A 19895-nucleotide genomic window follows, 5' to 3' on the forward strand; every position below is an offset into this window, starting at 1 on the left:
GAGCAAATGGCCACGTGATAACTAGCCTGTGAAGACAAGCTTCATGGACATAACGTCTGCTCTCACTCTAGGTGGCCCTGCTCGAATACAGCAAGAGGGTCGTTTGTAGCACCTTACATTAGCAGGCTTCCTACAATAAAATACCTTCAAAGCCAAGAGTGTTATCTGAGGTTTGGGTCTTGTAGCTGTGCTAATTTGCATCTACACAGGCCCTGGGAGAACAAAGACCAGTATTTTGGAGCCTGAAAAGGGTGGGTGGGGGCTGCTGGGGCATGAGCAAGTCATGGAACTATAATGCTCAGCATTCCACACTGCTAGGTGTTCACTTAGTTTAAGTGAGATTTAAGTGCACCATTTCTCATACACACATTAATACACACAATTGCGCTGTTAACTAGTCGCATATTAGCGAATGCATAAGACCCTGTATGAAAACGCTGAATATTAGCTCCATGCACACGCATCTACCCCAAGTTAACTAGCGTCTTTACATCAAACCCCACATACTCACACATTACATATTCACATACAAGGTTCCGTAAGCTTTAAGGTATAAGATTCGAGTATGCACATTTATTATCATTGCTAGGAAATAAAGGTTATTTCGTAACTAAGGTTTTATACGTGATAAGTAAGCCATGTTTGGTATTGTGCTGATGCGTACTCTCTCAACAGTATTCCGGTAATATCGATGGAGAGATCGCAACATGCATTCTCAACTTATGGACCGCAGAGACTTCAAGCAACAAAATGTACATTATATGAACAACTGTTAGGATTTGCATGAGGCGGGAAACCAGAGACCACCAGTTGTTAGAGGCTGGATTGTGTCTATTTGAACCAACCTGTTAAATGCCTTGTAACATATGCCCTCTCCTTTAGGACCAATGGTATTAGCAACAAACTTCTCTATTGTGTTGTTTATTCCTGGGGGGTATAAATATGTGTGCTCTGACCCTGGGTTCCTAGTCTTCGTGCTGAATGCTGATTGACAAGGGGTTTCTTGCTGATGCCTAACATCTGGACCAGAGAGCGCTGCGTATGTATAATTGTACTTGGGTCTGTATAATCTCTTTGCGCTAAGATTATATGAGGATCACAGTGTGTAACTGCTGTACTTTTACTTGAATAATACTTTGTGCTTTGGAACCACAGGTTCTAGGTCTGGAGTCTTTATTTACTGTATGACTGCGTACGCAAATTAGTGTCATCCTTAGAGGTTTATAGGCAGGATATTAGAAGGTATAGGCAGGGGTATATAGAGGTTCAAATGCAGTATCATTAAAAGGAACACATAAGTCATTCACATCTGGATAACAATGCAATTTATGAGTAAGTGACAGTACAGGCAGGCATATTCTATGACTGTTTGGAATTGGGTATATCAAGAGCAGAGGGACGTACAGCCCAGAAATTCCCAAATCACTGCGGTTTCAGAAATCACTGCAGTACAGAAATCAGTGCAGAATAGAAATCATTGCCGAAACAAAATATCTGCAAACCAGCATTGGAGAGCATGGCAAATGAACATGGATAAGTGTCAGTGCAGTTGCAGTGTGACAGCTGATCCTCCAACTCACTGCTCTTCCGTTGGAGCTCTGCCTGCCCCCCATTGGTAAATATCGGCATGTGCCTTCAGATCAGTGGAGTTTTAGGAATTAGAAGACATCCTGAGCAATGTTGCTTTAACAAAGATTTCAATCCTGAGACTCCACAGGCTACTTAGTGGGCACCATGTAGACCTCCATGGCACTGATAAACCTCAAACATAGCCAAAAACCTAATCCCTGTCTAACTACATCACCATGCTAAATTTGGTGGAGCTAGGTACTGTGCATAAAGGCCTGAGAGATGCATGCACACACGCATACACACTTTTTCAATTATTATATACAGTAGATATATAAATCAGTATAGATATATTGGATAGAAAACAATGTTGTGGGGAGAACCCCTCAATAAAACACTCACAATGGTGAATAGAAATCAGACATATCACAATATGATCTAAAATAGGCAGACCCCATCACTGTGTAAATTATGGTCGGAAATGCCCCCTTAGCAGGACACTCACACATGTAGTAATAGAAGAAGGTACATGCGGTGGGTCTTTCTTTCCTCCTTATTCTCAGACACAAGTAACCCCTCATAAAGGAAAGCACATAAACATCAAAAGTTATTCTGTATCATAACAAACAGGGAGCAGACACATAACATGACACATAACATGAGATGGATGGGTTCATACCCAAGGTGTAGAGAGGCAGCTCTAGTTTTGAATATTGGGGCCCCATTAGCAAACGTCACCTCTGTTCCCCCTCAGGTATGGTCATCGACTGTTCCAAGCAGCCTTCCCCACTTACGCATTTCCACCCAAGATGTAGGAGAAGACTAAAGGTGTGCCCTTACATTCTTAAGAGTGGACTGAAGGACTCCACGTGTGTCCCACCCATAATATACCCTACACATGTATACCATAAAACCATGAAGGATGATCAGGGAAAGGGATGATCACCTGCAGTTCCCCTCCAAGACACTGGATGTCACTACTTCTGATCTACATTTTAGGTTTTTAATAATATAAAAAGCATATAACTTTTTAAATGTATGTATGGAAAGACACAAAATACAAGCTTAGCAAATCAGACCCCCTTAGTGATTTATAATATTCATGTCACTTTGGTACTACTCTGCAGCAATATATTCTGTTTTATAAATTGTATAAAATTATATATTTATGTGGGATGATGGCATTTTACCTGCAGATATGTATACCTGGGACTGATTTCTATGTGTTTTCAGTGGGAAAATGGCTATATATTTCTTATTTACATGGGATTATGACATTTTAAGCACTAATTTGTGTACCTGGGACTGTTTTCTATGTGTCCAATGGGAAGATGGGTACAGTATATGTTTTTTTATTTACGTGGGATGATGGCAGTTTAAGCAGATATGTATACCTGGGACTGTTTTCTATACATTTCCAGTAAGTAGCTGGTTATGTGCGGGATGCAGTAATGCAGTAATGCATAGCATAGCATTTTTAATGCGATGTATTCCGCCACTCATCGCAAGGGTAACAGCATTTACTAACATCGTATGCTTGAAGAAAACAACAAAGGACAGCTCTCCTGGTAAGAGCAATCTTTTGCGGAGGAAGGACTCCCAGATTTAGGACCCGGGAGTCCGTCTGAGCAAGTGTCGAGTGACGCACGCCACTTGGGGGGTACTGGGAGGGATCCAAAATGATGCCTCTCAGGGGGAAATGCAAATCACAAGCCCATAGGTATCTTTTGGGTAACGCCATCTACACATACCATTGCCCAATGCATCTAAGCACCGGAATCTATCGTATTTTGGAGTTTGGTGCATATGTGGTAAGCGGCCAAACCTCATTTTCAGATGTTTGACCGCAAAATAGGAATTGCTGCATCCCGCAAAAATCCATATTACTGGAAACATATAGAAATCAGTCCCAGGTATATATATCTGCGCTGAAAATGCCATCATCCCACATAAATAAAAAAAGATATAGCCATCTTCCCACTGTCAAAGCATAGATATCGGTGCCTGGACTCAATATTGATATTTGGATACAGGCTTCCTTATTTAATACTAGCTGGGATAGCTGGCATTGCCCGGGTTGAAGAATGGACTTTGAAGTACATCTGCAATCTTCATTTTTTGACATAGTCCTCGCCTATAACCCCATTTCATTGATCCATTGACATCTGCTTGTACTTCTCTGTGGTCTCCTCACATCTTGCCTCTCTTTAACTTCTAGCAGCTAAGGAGCTGCAACCCAGACTGGATTGTTTTATTGGTGGCATGGCTGTTCTGAAACTTAGCCTTCAAAAGTGTGGTCCTTTTCCAGACCATTCACTGATAAAGCACAACCAAAGACTGGGATACAAAAAGAACTAAATTTATACTGCTTTTACATTTGATTGCCGGGTCGCACATGGGATTATGTTCATGCTCTTATGCAGGATGCCACACAGCTTAGACCTCATATAGACAGACGGCCTGACCAGGCATTAATGCTGGTTTGATGACTCCATCGGCATCACTTGATAAGCCGGCGCTTGGAGATGATTTAATCTCAAAGTGGCAGCTCTTCTTATGCAGAGAAAGAGACCTGGGTCACATCAACCCGGGTTACATGTTCACACTGCATCACAAGCAGGTTGAATATGTGTTCAACCCTTCTCGTGACCAGGGTTGAAATGTAGGATTTCTCAAACCGGCTTGTTTCAACCCATCCCTTTCACACTGCACAGTAATCCGGGTTGCTGCATGTTCACGTGCAATAATCCAGATTATTGCTGCTAGTGTAAAAGAGGTGTTAGTTGGAATGTGGTATACTAAAGGGGAAAATCTTTGACAAGGAACACGTAAGTCATTCACATCTGGATAACAATGATTTTTTAGTAACTGACAGTGCAGGCAGGCATATTCTATGACTGTTTGGAATGGGGTATTTCAAGAGCAGAGGGACGTACAGGACAGAAATTATTATAAATTCCCAAATCACTGTAGTTTCAGAAATCACTGCAGTACAGAAATCAGTGCAGAATAGAAATCATTGCCGAAAATAAATATCTGCAAAACAGCATTGGAGAGCATGACATATGAAAATGTGCTTGGAGGAAATGAGTTAGTGTCAGTGCAGGTGCAGTGTGACAGTTGATCCTCCAACTCACTGCTCTTCTGTTGGAGCTCTGCCTGCCCCCACACTGCTACATATTAGCCTGTGCCTTAAGATCAGTGGAGCTGTAGGCATTGGAAGACATCCTGAGCAATGTTGCTTTAACAAAGATTTCAAACCAGAGACTCCACAGCCTACTTAGTGGGCACCATGTAGACCTCCATGGCCCTGATTAAATTCAAACATAGCCAAAAACCTAATCCCGGGCTAACTACACCACCATGCTAAATTTGGTGTAGCTAGGTACAAAACTCAGGCTGTACATAAAGAACAGAGAGACACGCATGCATGCACACTTTTTCAATTATTATTATAAGGGCACAGTTGTGCCCTTATATTAAGGCTGAATCTAAGAAAATGGAAATCTCCATAGATAATTCTGGAAGGGGGGTGGACATGGTGTTTAAGGGGCTGCACCTCAATAACTGTAGCAGGTACCAAGATGAAATTTGGCAAGGACGGGTAGATCTGATGCTCGGTGCTGCATGCCAAATTTCAGGGCAAAAACATAAAAAATTAGGATTTGGGAGTGATCTAAAGTTCCAATTTACAGTTGTTTCTGACATTCTCAGTTAGGGCCACTTTTCTGCTGTTCTCTATGGGGGATTTTTGGGAAGGCATGACTCAGGGTAGGGGGCAAATTTAGACTTGGGGTTTGTTTTATTAGGTAGCTATTGTTCCAGAATAGGGCCTTTTGGGGTTTAGGTAATTGAGAAAGATACAGTTTTTAAACTATTACCTCATGAATCCGCCATTATACAGATAGGAAGTTTTAATTCGTTGCGCAGCCGCAGCAGGAGGATATCCGGTCATTAGGTCTACATTGTCTAGATAGACAATGTTTGGGTAGACAATGGAAGATAGACAGTCAATAGATAGACAGGGACTGAAGGTCGACAGGTTCTGAAGGTTGACACACTGAACGTCGACTAGTAACAAGGTCAACAGGGACTGAAGGTCAACAGGGTCAGAAGGTCGACTGGTAACAAGGTCGACAGGTATGAAGGTCGACAGGCAGTAGGTCGATAGGGTCAGAAGGTCAACACACTAAAGGTCAACTGGTAAGGTCGACATGTATGAAGGTCGACAAGCAGTAGGTTGACAGGGACTAAAGGTCGACAGGGTTAGAAGGTCGACACACTAAATGTTGACTGGTAACAAGGTCGACATATACTGAAGGTCGACATGGCCATTAGGTCAACACTCATATGGTCGACATTCAAATGGTCGACACATGGTTTGTTTTGTTTTTTAGCCCTAATCTTTATCCTAACCCTCCTCTTGGTGCCTAACCCTAAACCTCCTGGTGCCTAACCCTAACTGTTGGAGTAAGAGCCTAACCCTAACCGTCAGAGTAAGTGCCTAACCCTAACCGTTGAGGTAAGTGACTAACCTGAACTGTCGGAGTAAGAGCCTGAACCATTGGAGTAAGTGCCTAACCCTAACCGTCGGAGTAAGTGAGCCTAACCATCAGAGTAAGTGCCTAACCGTAACCATTGGAGTAAGAGGCTGACCCTAACTGTTAGAGTAAGTGCCTAACCCTGACACTAATCCTAACCCTAAAAAAAGTGTTGACCATTTGACTATATGAGTGTCGACCTACTGCCTGTGGACTTTGTTACTAGTCAACCCATCAGAGAAAGTCCCTAACTGTTGGAGTAAGTGCCTAACCCTAACCCTGACACTAACCCTAAAAAAAAAGTCAACCATTTAACTATATGAGTGTCTACCTACTGCCTGTCAACCTTGTTACTAGTCAACCCGACAGTGTAAGTGCCTAACCCTAAGTGTCTAACCCTAACCCTGACTGTAACCCTAAAAGTGTTGACCATTTGACTATATGAGTGTCAACCTACTGCCTGTCGACCTTCATAGCTACCGACCTTGTTACTAGTCAACCCGTCGGAGTAAGTGCTTAACACTAACCCTAAAAAAAAAAAATGTGTTGACCACTTGACTATATGAGTGTCGACCTACTGCCTGTCGACTTTCATAGCTGTTGACCTTGTTACTAGTTGACCCATTGGAGTAAGTGCCTAACCCTAACCCTGACACTAACCCTATAAAAAAAAAGTGTCAACCATTTGACTATATGAGTGTCGACCTACTATCGACCTTCATACCTGTCGACATTGTTACAAGTCGACCTTTAGTGTGTTGACCTTTAGCGTGTCGACCTTCTGACCCTGTCGACCTTCAGTCCCTGTCAACCTACTGCCTGTTGACCTTCATACCTGTCGACCTTGTTACCAGTCGACCTTTAGTGTGTTGACCTTCAGACCCTGTCAAACTTCAGTCCCTGTCTATCTATTGCCTGTCTATCTTCCATTGTCTACCCAAACATTGTCTACCTAGGCAATGTAGACCTAATGATCCACACCCCAGTAGAAGCTTCCAGCAGGTGTACTCACTGTGGCTTCACTCGGGTACACCAAGATGGCTGACCTTTGCAGGCAATAGCGGCGATGAGCTTGGGAAAATTAAGTGGGCATTAGCTATGGCTGAAACCTGGGAGAGGGGGGGTAGCGGGCGTTAGCTCCGACTGGGACCTGGGGATGGTAGCAGGCATTAGCGGTGGTGGTGCTGGCGTTAGGAGCCGGGGTAGGTAGCAGCACACAGATGCAGGCTCGGATATGGAAGATCCGTGATACCTGCATCTGTGTTTAAATAAATAAACAAACACAGAAGCAATGATGGGACCAGTGAGACTTGTCTGCTTCTGAGTTTAATTAAAAAAAAACCTGAGTAATAATTTAAAAAAATTATGTGCCCCCCCTCAAAAAACAACAACCAGCACTGAGCTTTGGAAACCCAGTACTGGTTGTGCTAAATACAGGGAACAAATGATGTAGAGGTCCCCTGTATTAAGCACAACCAGCACCAGACATTTCAGAATCAGTCCTGGTTAACAAAATACAAGGGACAAATGACGTAGGGGTCCCCCGTATTTAGCGCAACTAGCACTGGGCTCTGAGTCAGTCTTGGTTCTGGAAATAGAGGGGGAAGGGGCCCCCTGTAATTACCTGAACCAGCACCAGACCCTTTCTAGCTGGGAGGTGATGCCACAGCCAGGGGAGCCCTTTCACCGGGCCCCCCAGCCAAAGCATCACCGCTGATAACTATTCAGCCCAGGTCGAGGATACCTGGGGAGCTGGGGACCCCCCAACAAAGGGGTCCCCCTCTCCAGGGCACCCCATGCCCAGGCTGATAGCCCGGGGCTATCCCCGTCACCCCTGGCCGGTGAGTGCCGGGTTGATTATGTAAAGTGTGGTGCAATTAAAGTTAAAATATTGGCTTTACAGTTCCCAGCAAGCCTCCCACGCATGCTGGTACTTAGAGAACCACAAATATCAGCATGCGGGGCATTGTGGGCCTGCTGGTACCTGTACTTCCACAGCAAAAGTAATATTAAAAAATCACAGAACACACACCGTAGAAAAGTAAAATTTTATTAAAACATACATGCACACACACATGCACACACTATCTCACATACTCACCTATGTATCTCTGTAGCCAATCTGTCCTCTTCTCCAGTAGATTATTCAATGGAGTACCTGTAATAAAAAAGCCATACTCACCTCCTCCTATGCGTGGATCTGTTCTCTTCATTCCAAAGTAGCCAATCCAGGGTCTTGGCAAAAAAAACAAAACACATGGTGTCATGGCATAACCATATCTGTATTACGCAAGTTTGAGTGGCAAAATTCAATAGGTTTTGTGACATTTCAGATCACGTCTAGGAAGTCTTAATGGGACATGTGAAACCGTAAGGTATTTTGTCTATGGAATATATATATATATATATATATATATATACTGTATATCTCATCGTGTATGCAGCACAGTTCAGGATTCAAACACCAACTGTCACTCCAACAGCTGCCAAACATCACTGGCAGTTGGTGAGGCTCCCCTACTTCATCAGTGAGGGAAAGGTATTCAATTAGCGGTGATAAAGGAAGTTTTTTTCGCCATTGGCAAATAAAGCGGCGAAAATGGCAACAGGTGAAAAAAAACTGGAGAAAAGTTTGCTCCATCCCAGACCAGGTGAAAAAAAATGCACAATCCCTATTTTGGCTAAAACTGTGGGGATTTCTTTCAGAACCCTTTGGACACCCCGTAATCATATATTTCCAGAATATAAATTCGTAAGTTGCGTACTTTGGCAAAAAACGGCCGCGCAAATTATGGCCGAAAAAAATATATACTTGCACCTATTTTAATTTACGTGGAACAGTAATATTCCTGGGAAAAAAATTGCTTTCTATCTTTTTTCAAACTTTTTTTTTTCCCAAAAAATTTGCGCGGAAGTCTTTCGCCAAAGTACGCAACTTACAAATTTTTTTCCGGTAATTTATCATTAGGTAGGGTGATAACCTGGTAAAAAAAAAAGAGCCGGTCTGTTTGCATTTTTTTCTGTCTATTTGAATTTACAAATACACAAATGAAGATCTAATCTGTCCTGTGGCTGGAATCATGATGACCCAATAGCCGTAGTATATAATATAACTTATGAGAGCTGCCCCATACTATTAATGGTAGTACCCCATGCTCCTTTTACACTATTGTGCAAGAGCTGTAACAGCTGCGAGAGACCTGAGTGGGCAGGCGGGAGCAGGAACTCTCAGCACACAGGTGGCAGTTGGCAGCTGCATGCGCTGCAGTATAGGGAACCACCATCCTGAGTGTCTCCTTCCAGAGGTCACCCGCAGGAGAGGGCTGTGTCAGAGGTGTGAGGGCAGGATTTGGGGTAGAGCCAGTGAGAGTGACAGGCTGTGGGCCGAGATATCTGGCAACTGAGGGGGCGGTGCTGGAAGTTGCACTGGGCCCTATCAACGCTAATGAGCGGTCAGACAGAAGAGGATGGCCTCCGGCTGTGAGACGCAACTTAGGTACAGTGCCCAAACTCAGTAACTTCTTCTCATTGTATAAACTCATTGGAAAAGCCTAACATTACACTGACGTGCAATAGCAGTTTATTCTAGGGGTGTGCACCCGCCACTTTTCGTGTTTTGTGTTTTGGTTTTGGATCTGGATCTTTCTTCGTGTTTTGGATCTGGATTGGTTTTGCCAAAACCACCCTTCCGTGTTTTGGGTTCTGGGTTTTGTGTTTTGGATCTGTATTTTTTTTAAAAAAAAGCATAAAAACAGCTAAAATCACAGAATTTGTAGGTTTTTCTGCTCCTATGCTATTATTAACCTCAATAACCTTGATTTCCACTCATTTCCAGTCTATTCTGAACACCTCACACCTCACAATAGTGTTTTTATGTCCAAAAGGTTGCACCGAGGTAGCTGGATGACTATGCTAAGCGACACGAGTGGGCGGCACAAACACGTGACCCATCTAGGCGTAATACTGCAGTGGCAGACAGGATGGCAGTTTGAAAAACTAGGCCCCAAACTGTACATAATGCAAAGAAAAAAAAGAAGTGCAAGATGGAATTGTCCTTGGGCCCTCCCACCCACCCTTATGTTGTATAAACAGGACATGCACACTTTAACAAACCAATCATTTCAGCGCCAGGGTCTGCCACACAACTGTGGCTGAAATGATTGGTTCGTTTGGGCCCCCACAAAACAAGCTGGCAATTAATCTGTCCCTGCACAAACTGGCTCTACGGAGGCAAGATGTCATCCTCATCCTCCTCATCCACCGATTCCTCACCCTCTTCAGTGTGTACATCCTCATCCTCACAGAGTATTAACTCGTCCCCACTTGAATCCACCACCACAGGTCCAACTGTACGTTCTGGAGGCTGGTCTCCCTGGAAGAGCTGATAATTCATTTTGATGAACATCATCTTCTCCACATTCTGTGGAAGCAACCTCCTACGCCTTTTGCTGACAAGGTTCCCGGCTGCACTAAACACTCTTTCGGAGTACACACTGGAGGGGGGCAACTCAGGTAAAATAGAGCCAGTTTGTACAGGGGCCTCCAAATTGCCTCTTTTTCCTGCCAGTACAGGTATGGACTGTCTGACATGCCTACCTGGATGCTGTCACCGATGTAATCCTCCACCATTCTGTCAATGGTGACAGTATCATATGCAGTGACAGTAGACATGTCAGAAATTGTTGCCAGGTCCTTCAGTCCGGACCAGATGTCCAAACTTGGTCCTGCCTGCCCTGCATCACCGCCAGCGGGTTGCTTAGGATACCTAAGTTTTTTCTTGCCAGCCCCAGTTGCGGGAGAAAATGAAGAAGGAGCTGTTGATGTGTCACATTCCGCTTCAGCTGACAGTGTGTTCACCAGCAGGTCTTTGCACCTCTGCAGGCTTGTGTCGGCCGGAAAGAGAGACACCACATAGGCTTTAAACCTAGGATCAAGCACGGTGGCCAAAATGTAGTGGTCTGATTTCAACAGATTGACCACCCTGGAATCCCGGCAAAGCGAATGAAGGGCTTCATCCACAAGTCCCACATGCCGAGCGGAATCGCTCCATCTTAGCTCCTCCTTCACTTTCTCCAGCTGTTTCTGAAAAAGCCTGATGAGGGGAATGACCTGACTCAAGCTGGCAGTGTCTGAACTGACTTCACGTGTGGCAAGTTCGAAGGGCTGGAGAACCTTGCACAACACGGAAATCATTCTCCACTGTGCTTGAGTCAGGTGCATACCCCCTCCTTTGCCTATGTCATAGGTGGATGTATAGGCTTGAATGGCCTTTTGCTGCTCCTCCATCCTCTGAAGCATATAGAGGGTTGAGTTCCACCGCGTCACAACCTCTTGCTTCAGGTGATGGCGGGGCAGGTTCAAGAGTGTTTGCTGGTGTTCCAGTCTTCGGCACGCAGTCGCTGAATGGCGAAAGTGGCCAGAAATTTTTCGGGCAACCCAAAGCGTCTCCTGCACGCCCCTGTCGCTTTTCAGAAAATTCTGCACCACCAAGTTTATTGTGTGAGCAAAACATGGGACGTGCTGGAATTTGCCCAGATGTAATGCCCGCACAATATTGGTGGCGTTGTCAGATATCACAAATCCCCAGGAGAGTCTAAGTGGGGTAAGCCACTGGGCGATGATTTCCCTCAGTTTCTCTAAGAGGTTGTCGGCGGTGTGCCTCTTACTGAAACCGGTGATACACAGCGTAGCCTGACTTGGAACGAGCTGGCGTTTCTGAGATGCTGTGACTGGTGACGCTGCTGCTGTTGCTGCGTAAGGTGATACATCTACCCAGTGGGCTGTCACAGTCATATAGTCCTTAGTCTGCCCTGTTCCACTTGTCCACATGTCCGTGGTTAAGTGGACATTGGGTACAACGGCATTTTTCAGGACACTGAGGACACTTTTTCTGACGTTTCTGTACAGTCTCGGTATCGCCTGCCTAGTGAAGTGGAATCTAGATGGGATTTGGAACCGGGGACACACTACCTTCATCAATTGTCTAAATCCCACTGCACTAATGGCGGATACCGGATGCACGTCTAACACCAACATAGCAGTCAAGGCCTCAGTTATACGTTTTGCTTCAGGATGACTGCTGTCGTACTTCATCCTCCTCGCTAAGGACTGTTGGAGGGTCAATTGTTTAGTAAAGTAGTGGTGTTCCTACTTCCTCTCTGGGATGATGAACGACTCCCAGCAGCAGCAACAGTAGCAGCGGCAGCAGGAGGCGTAGCAATGCAGGATCCTCCGGAGGAATCCCCGATAGGAGAGTCAGTCATGCCAGTGACATGGCCTGCAGGACTACTTCCGATCCTGACTAAGGAGGAAATTGACGAGGAGGGAGTTGACGGTGTGGTTTGCAGGTGCTTGGATACAACAGGACAACGGGATTTAGGTATCCCTGGACTGCTTACGGTCTTAGCCAAAGTTTCTGAACTTGACAGTAACTTATTATGAACGTGCTGCAGGTGCCGTATAAGGGAGGATGTTCCTAGGTGGTTAACGTCCCTACCCCTACTTATTCCACCTTTACATAAGGTACATATGGCAAGACAGTTGTTGTCCGGATTTGGATAGAAATATTGCCAGACCAAAGAGGTGGAATGTTTGGTCTTCTGCCCAGGCATGACCGTGATGGGCTTTTTCATCCCACGGACAACAACTGTCTCCCCCGGAGCCTGATTTAAACAAACCACATCACCATCAGAATCCTCCTCGCCAACTTCCTCCTCAGCGCCAGCTACACCAGTATCCTCATCCTGTTGTACTTCAACAGTGACATCTTCAATTTGCATATCAGCAAGTGGACTGTGGGTGCTCCTTTCAGCACTTGCAGGGGGCGTGCAAATGGTGGAAAGAGCCACCTCTTCCCGTCCAGTGCTGGGAAGGTCAGGCATCGCAACCACCACCACACTTGGACTCTCCTTGGGGATTTGTCATATCTTCTTAGAAAGCACAGTTCTTCGCTGTGCTTTTGCCAGCTTAACTCTTTTGATTTTTTTAGTGGGAGGAGGGCTTCCATCGTCATGTGAAGCTGAACCACTAGTCATGAACATACTAGGGATCGACCTTAGCCGTTCCTTGCCACTCCGTGTCGTAAATGGCATATTGGCAAGTTTACGTTTCTCTTCAGCTGATTTAAATGTTTTTTTCAAGGTCATTTTCCTGAACTTTGTCATTTGGGATTGTATGTGCCCTCTATTATGACATTGGGCATCGGCCTTGGCAGACGAAGTTGATGGCATGTTATCATCTATGTCATGACTAGTGGCAGCAGCTTCAGCACTAGGAGGAAGAGGTTTTTGATCTTTCTCTATTTTATTTTTATCGGAGAAAGTTTGGTCCTCCATTTATGTTATATCGATTTGATATATACGTGCGGCAAAACACAGAAAATATTTTTTTATTTTTGCTGGAGAGTAGTGCACTTTGTGGGTTACACCAGCCTTTAAGAAATGAGCCAGCCGGCTCTTTACTTATGGGACACAGGCGCACGCTTGGCGCTGCTCCTTTGTTGATGCACGTGCGGCTACTGCGCACACAATTCACAAACACAGAAAATAATTTTTTTTTTGGTTTGGACTGGAGTGTACTTTGGGGATTACAGCACCCTTTAATGGTCAAGCCAGCCGGCCCTTTACTTATGACACAGGCGCACGCTTGGCACTACTTTGTTGATGCACGTGCGGGTACTGCGCACACAATTCACAAACACAGAAAATAATTTTTTTGGTTTGGAGTGTACTTTGGGGGTTACAGCACCCTTTAACGGTCAAGCCAGCTGGCCCTTTACTTATGACACAGGCGCACGCTTGGCACTACTTTGTTGATGCACGTGCGGCTACTGCGCACACAATTCACAAACACAGAAAATATTTTTTTTTTTAGTTTGGACTGGAGTGTACTTTGGGGGTTACAGCACCCTTTAACGGTCAAGCCAGCCGGCCCTTTACTTATGACACAGGCGCACGCTTGGCACTACTTTGTTGATGCACGTGCGGCTACTGCGCACACAATTCACAAACACAGAAAATATTTTGTTATTTGGTTTGGAGTGTACTTTGGGGGTTACAGCACCCTTTAACGGTCAAGCCAGCCGGCCCTTTACTTATGACACAGGCGCACGCTTGGCACTACTTTGTTGATGCATGTGCGGCTACTGCGCACACAATTCACAAACACACAAAAAATATTATTTTTTTAGCACTTGGGGGGAGCACCCCTGATGGACAGAGCACCCCCTGGACAACACTACAGCACCCCTTTAGGACTGGGACACTGCACAGGACTTTGGAGTGGACACAGCCCCTATGGAGAACTGACTGCACAACACAGTCCAGCCAGCCCTTATGGACTTTGAAGTAGTGGACACAGCCCCTATTAACAACAGCAGCACAGCACAACACAGCCAGCCCCTATGGACTTTGAAGTAGTGGACAACAGCTGCACAGCGCAGCACAGCACAGCACAGCACAACACTACTCTGCACTACACTACACTACACTACACAGCCCAGCCAGCCCTAACTCCCACCCTCCCTCTTCACTGTCCACAGCCGAGTGAGAAAATGGCGCCGACGCGGGTACCTTATATAGGATCCAAAACCCGCGAGACTCGGAAGGCGGGATGATGACGCTTTGCCTCAATTTCAGATCCGAGTCAGGCGGGAAAAGTCGAGCCTGACTCGGATCTGCCTCGGATCGGGGGGGCTCGGGGGAGTTCGGATTTCAGAAATCCGAACCCGCTCACCCCTAGTTTATTCTAATGTGAATCAATCTTACATCACTTATGCTGCATACACACGGTCAGATTTGTAGTCAGATATGAACAATAACGTTATAAAATTCGTTCAATCATTCATATCTGAAAGAAAATCTGACATGTGGGTCTGCAACGATGAACGATGCGCATTCCCGCATGTCAGATAACGATATCTGACATCTGATGTGTTTGCAGTCAGATTTGGACGATTTCATTCATTTTAATACTGTCTGAAATCGTTCAATCGTTTAAATCGTTGGTAAAATTGTTCAATCGTTCAACGTTTATCTGACAGATCTGACCGTGTGTGTGCAGCATTACACTTACAATCGTCAGTCAAACATTACCCTGTGTATATTAGTAGAGGAAGCAGAGAAATAGCGCACATTTTGGTAAAAGCAAGATTACTTCTACTGCCGTATTACATTCATTTATTGGTATTGAGGTAAATTGTTGTAGCAGGTAACTTATTTCTTGTAAAGTCTTGCGAGGATGATGCAACAGTTAATTTTGCACTAGAGGTATTTTGTAACTTAAGAGTAATTTGTTGACATTGAATTTTATAATTGTATGGATATGTGTATTGTACTATGGAGCTGATTCAGACCCGCTCGCTAAGATGCATGCTCTCGCTGCTGCCGATGGTATGCATTGTGTATGCATTGTGCGCATGCTCATACCTTAGAGAAAGTTCACATTGCTTTCGCTCGCTGCGCATAGACGGCCCAGCAGAGTGAGTGACAGGGAATGCCGTTTGTAGGTGGTAACAGGGGCTGGCCATTAAAAACAGAGCAGTGGAGGTGCAAACGCAGGCGTGCCTGAGTATCTCAATGGCATTTTAGAGGTGTGCATAATTATAAGACAGCATCATAGTACATGTCACATGGCTTGTTTTTACACTGAAGTGCTCACAGTGCTTGCGGCAGGGTATGGTCAACCTCAAGCGCTGCATCAGCCTTAATGATCATAATTTCATTGCTTTTTGAAGTTTGAGTGGCAGAAATTCAATAGGTTTTGTGAAATTTCAGATCATGTCTAAGAAGCCTTAATGGGACATGTGAAACCGTAAGGTTTTTTGTCTATGGAATATACAGTATATATATCTCATCGTGTATGTAGCACAGTTCAGAATTCAAACACCAACTGTCACCAACTGTCACTCCGACTGCTGCCAAACATCACTGGCAGTTGGTGTGGCTCCCCTACTTCATCAGTGAGGGAAGGGTATTCATTTAGCGGGGAAAAAGGAAGGGTTTTTTTTAGGGATGTGCAGGCTCGGATAGGTTCGAGTTTGCACGTGGAGTTCGGATTTTTCCCTCCAAAAAAACGGAACTCAGAACGAGGCAAAACGTCATCTTACATGGACGAACATCATCATTCCTGGTCTTTTGTCCAGGAATGATGATGTTCGTCCATGTAAGATGACGTTTTGCCTCGTTCTGAGTTCCGTTTTTTTGGAGGGAAAAATCCGAACTCCACGTGCAAACTCGAACCTATCCGAGCCTGCACATCCCTAGTTTTTTTGCCATTGGCGAAAACGGACGTTTTCACCAAAAAACAGCAAAACGGCAACAGGTAAAAAAAACTGGAGAAAAGTTTTCTCCATCCCAGACCAGGCGAAAAAAAATGCAAAATCCCTATTTTTGGCTGAAAATGTGGGGATTTCTTACAGAACCCTTTGGACACCCCCTAATCATAAAAAAATAGTTGAAAATGGTTAACCTATTGGGTCTGATTTTTCGATGGGCGGTATGGATGCGTCAAGTGTTTTAAACATTGCACGCGGTCGCAGCAGGCGTTTTTTTAACGGTATTTAAAACTGTGTTTTTACGACACAAAAATATACTTGCACCCATTTTAACATACCCCCAATTTACGTGGAACAGTAAATTCCTGGAAAAAAATAGCTTTCTATCTTTTTTCAACGTTTTTTTTTTTTTCACCAAAAATTTACACGGTAATTTTTCGCCTAAGTACGCATTTTACGTTTTTTTCCGGCAAATTATCATTGGGGGGGGTGTTAACCTGCCAAAAAAATGGCCGATCTGTTTGCATTTTTTTCTGTCTAAATTAATTTACAAATACACAAATGAAGATCTAATCTGTCCTGTGGCTGGAATCATGACCCAATAGCCATAGTATATAATATAATATAATTGTACTAAAAAGGGGCTCATATGGATAGGACTTATGAGAGCTGCCCCGTACTATTAATTGTAGTACCCCATGCTCCTTTTACACTATTGTGCAAGCGCTGCAGCAGCTGCGGGAGATATGAGTGGGCAGGCGGTAGCCAGAACTTTCAGCACACTGGCGGCAGTTGGCAGCTCCATGCGCTGCAGTATAGGGAACCACCATCCTGAGCATCTCCATCCAGAGGTCACCCGCAGGAGAGGGCTGTGTCAGAGGTATGAGGGCAGGATTTGGGGTGGAGCCAGTGAGAGTGACAGGCTGTGGGTGGAGATATCTGGCAACTGAGGGGGCGGTGCTGGAAGTTACACTGGGCCCTATCAACGCTGATGAGTGGTCAGACAGAAGAGGATGGCCTCCGGCTGTGAGACGCACCTCGGGTACAGTGCCCAAACTCAGTAACTTCTCCTCATTGTATAAACCATTAGCTACAGTAACAGCTGTGTAATTAAGAAACTCATTGGAAAAGCCTAACATTACACTGACGTGCAATAGCAGTTTATTCTAATGTGAATCAGGCTTACATCACTTATGCTGCATACACACGGTCAGATTTGTTGTCAGATATGAACAATAACGTTATAAAATTCGTTCAATCATTCATATCTGAAAGAAAATCTGACATGTGGGTCTGCAACGATGAACGATGCGCATTCCCGCATGTCAGATAATGATATCTGACATCTGATGTGTTTGCAGTCAGATTTGGATGATTTCATTCATTTTAATACTGTCTGAAATCGTTCAATCATTTAAATCGTTGGTAAAATTGTTCAATCGTTCAACGTTTATCTGACAGATCTGACCGTGTGTGTGCAGCATTACACTTACAATCGTCAGTCAAACATTACCCTGTTTATATTAGTAGAGGAAGCAGAGAAATAGCGCACATTTTGGTAAAAGCAAGGTTACTTCTACTGCAGTATTATATTCATTTATTGGTATTGAGGTAAATTGTTGTAGCAGGCAACTTATTTCTTGTAAAGTCTTGCGAGGATGATGCGACAGTTAATTTTGTGCTAAAGGTATTTTGTAACTTAAGAGTAATTTGTTGACATTGAATTTTATATTTGTATGGACATGTGCATTGTACTATGGAGCTGATTCAGACCCGCTCGCTAAGATGCATGCTCTCGCTGCTGCCGATGGTATGCATTGTGCGTATGCATTGCAATGTGCATGCGTATACCTTAGCGAAAGTTCACAATGCATTCGCTCACTGCACATAGACAGCCCAGCAGAGTGAGTGACAGCGGAAGCCATTTGTAGGTGGTAACAGGGGCTGGCCATTAAAAAACAGGGGAGTGGAGGTGCACACGCAGGCGTGCCTGAGCATCTCAACGGCATTTTAGAGGTGTGCATAACTAAAAAACAGCATCATAGTACACGTCACCTGGCTTGTTTTACACTGAAGTGCTTGCAGTGCTTGCGGCAGAGTATGGTCAACCTCAAGCGCTGCGATTGCATCCGATGTTAACCAATGTACCCATGGTTGCATACACTTCCTGGACATGACGTGTTCAAGTGGGTATCTTAAAACAGGCTGGTGGTTGTCTGCATACACTATGTGATCGCTCTCTAAGAAATAATGGGCGTGCTAAAGCATTGTTGTGCGGTAGCATTGCCTACGCAATTTGCATACACATCGTGCGAGCGATTGCATATAGCGAGCAGCTCTAAATCAGGCCCTGTATGTACTAATCTTTTACTTGACCTAGTGACCAGTAGGGGAATTTCTTCTTGAAAGGCAGGGGTAATTCGGAAAGGGGTACCGCACAAATGTGTTACACATTTTAAAAATAATTATATTGCACCGAACAGAAGAGGGGGACCGGCTGAGAACCCCTAAGAGGAGGCTGAAGTGCCGCACCAAACAGCTGAGAGGGACCTGCTGAGATCCCCTAAGAAGCGGCCGAAGCACGGCCCTGAACAGTAGAGAGGGACCTCCTGAGTACCCCGAACCCCTAAGAGTCAGCTGAAGAGCCGTAAGTGATCAGCAGAGGGAAAAGCAAAGGGGGACCTGCTAAAAACACTTTAGAGGAGACTGTAGCACCACTCCGAACAGCAGAGGGGTACCTGCTGTGACCCCCTAAGAGGGGGCTGAAGCGCTGAACTGAACAGCAGAAGGGGACTTGCTGAGAACCGCTAAGAGGCAGCCGAAGCACCGCACCATACAGCAGAGGGGGAACTGCTGAAAACCCCTAAGATGTGGCCGTAGTGCCACTTCGAACAGCAAAAGGGGGACCTACTGAGAACACCTAAGAGGCGGCCGAAGAGCCATTCTATACAGCAGAGGGGGACCTACTGAGAACCCCTAAGAGGGAGCCATAGCACCGCATTGAACAGCTGAGGGGGACCTGCTGAAAAACTCTAAGAGGCAGCCGAAGCACCACGAGCAATCAGCAGAGGGGGACCTGCTGATAACCCCTAAGAGGCAGCCAAAACACTGCTAGTGATCAGCAGAGGAAGACCTGCTGAGAACCCCTAAAAGGCGCCCAAGGTGCCTCTCCAAACAGCAAAGGGGGACCTGCGCAGAACCTCTAAGAGGCAGCCAAAGCGCCTTTCAGCAGGGGGACCTGCTGAGAACCCTTAAAAGATGGCCAAAACACAGCACCAAAAAGCAGAGGAGGACCTGTTATGAACCCCTAAGAGGAGGCCGAAGCGCCGCTCTGAACAGCAGAGGGTGACCTTATAGGAACCCATAAGAGGAGGCCGAAGCGCCGCTAGTGATCAGGAGAGGGGGCCCTGCTGAGAACTCCTAAGAGGCAACAAAAGCATTGATTCTGAACAGCAGAAGGGGACCTGCTGAGAACCCCTAAGAGGTGGCCAAAGCGCCGCTTGGGACAGCAG

Source organism: Taudactylus pleione, unplaced genomic scaffold (assembly GCF_031769625.1).
Source record: "Taudactylus pleione unplaced genomic scaffold, aTauple2 ptg000203l, whole genome shotgun sequence".
Classification (NCBI taxonomy): Eukaryota; Metazoa; Chordata; class Amphibia; order Anura; family Myobatrachidae; genus Taudactylus; species Taudactylus pleione.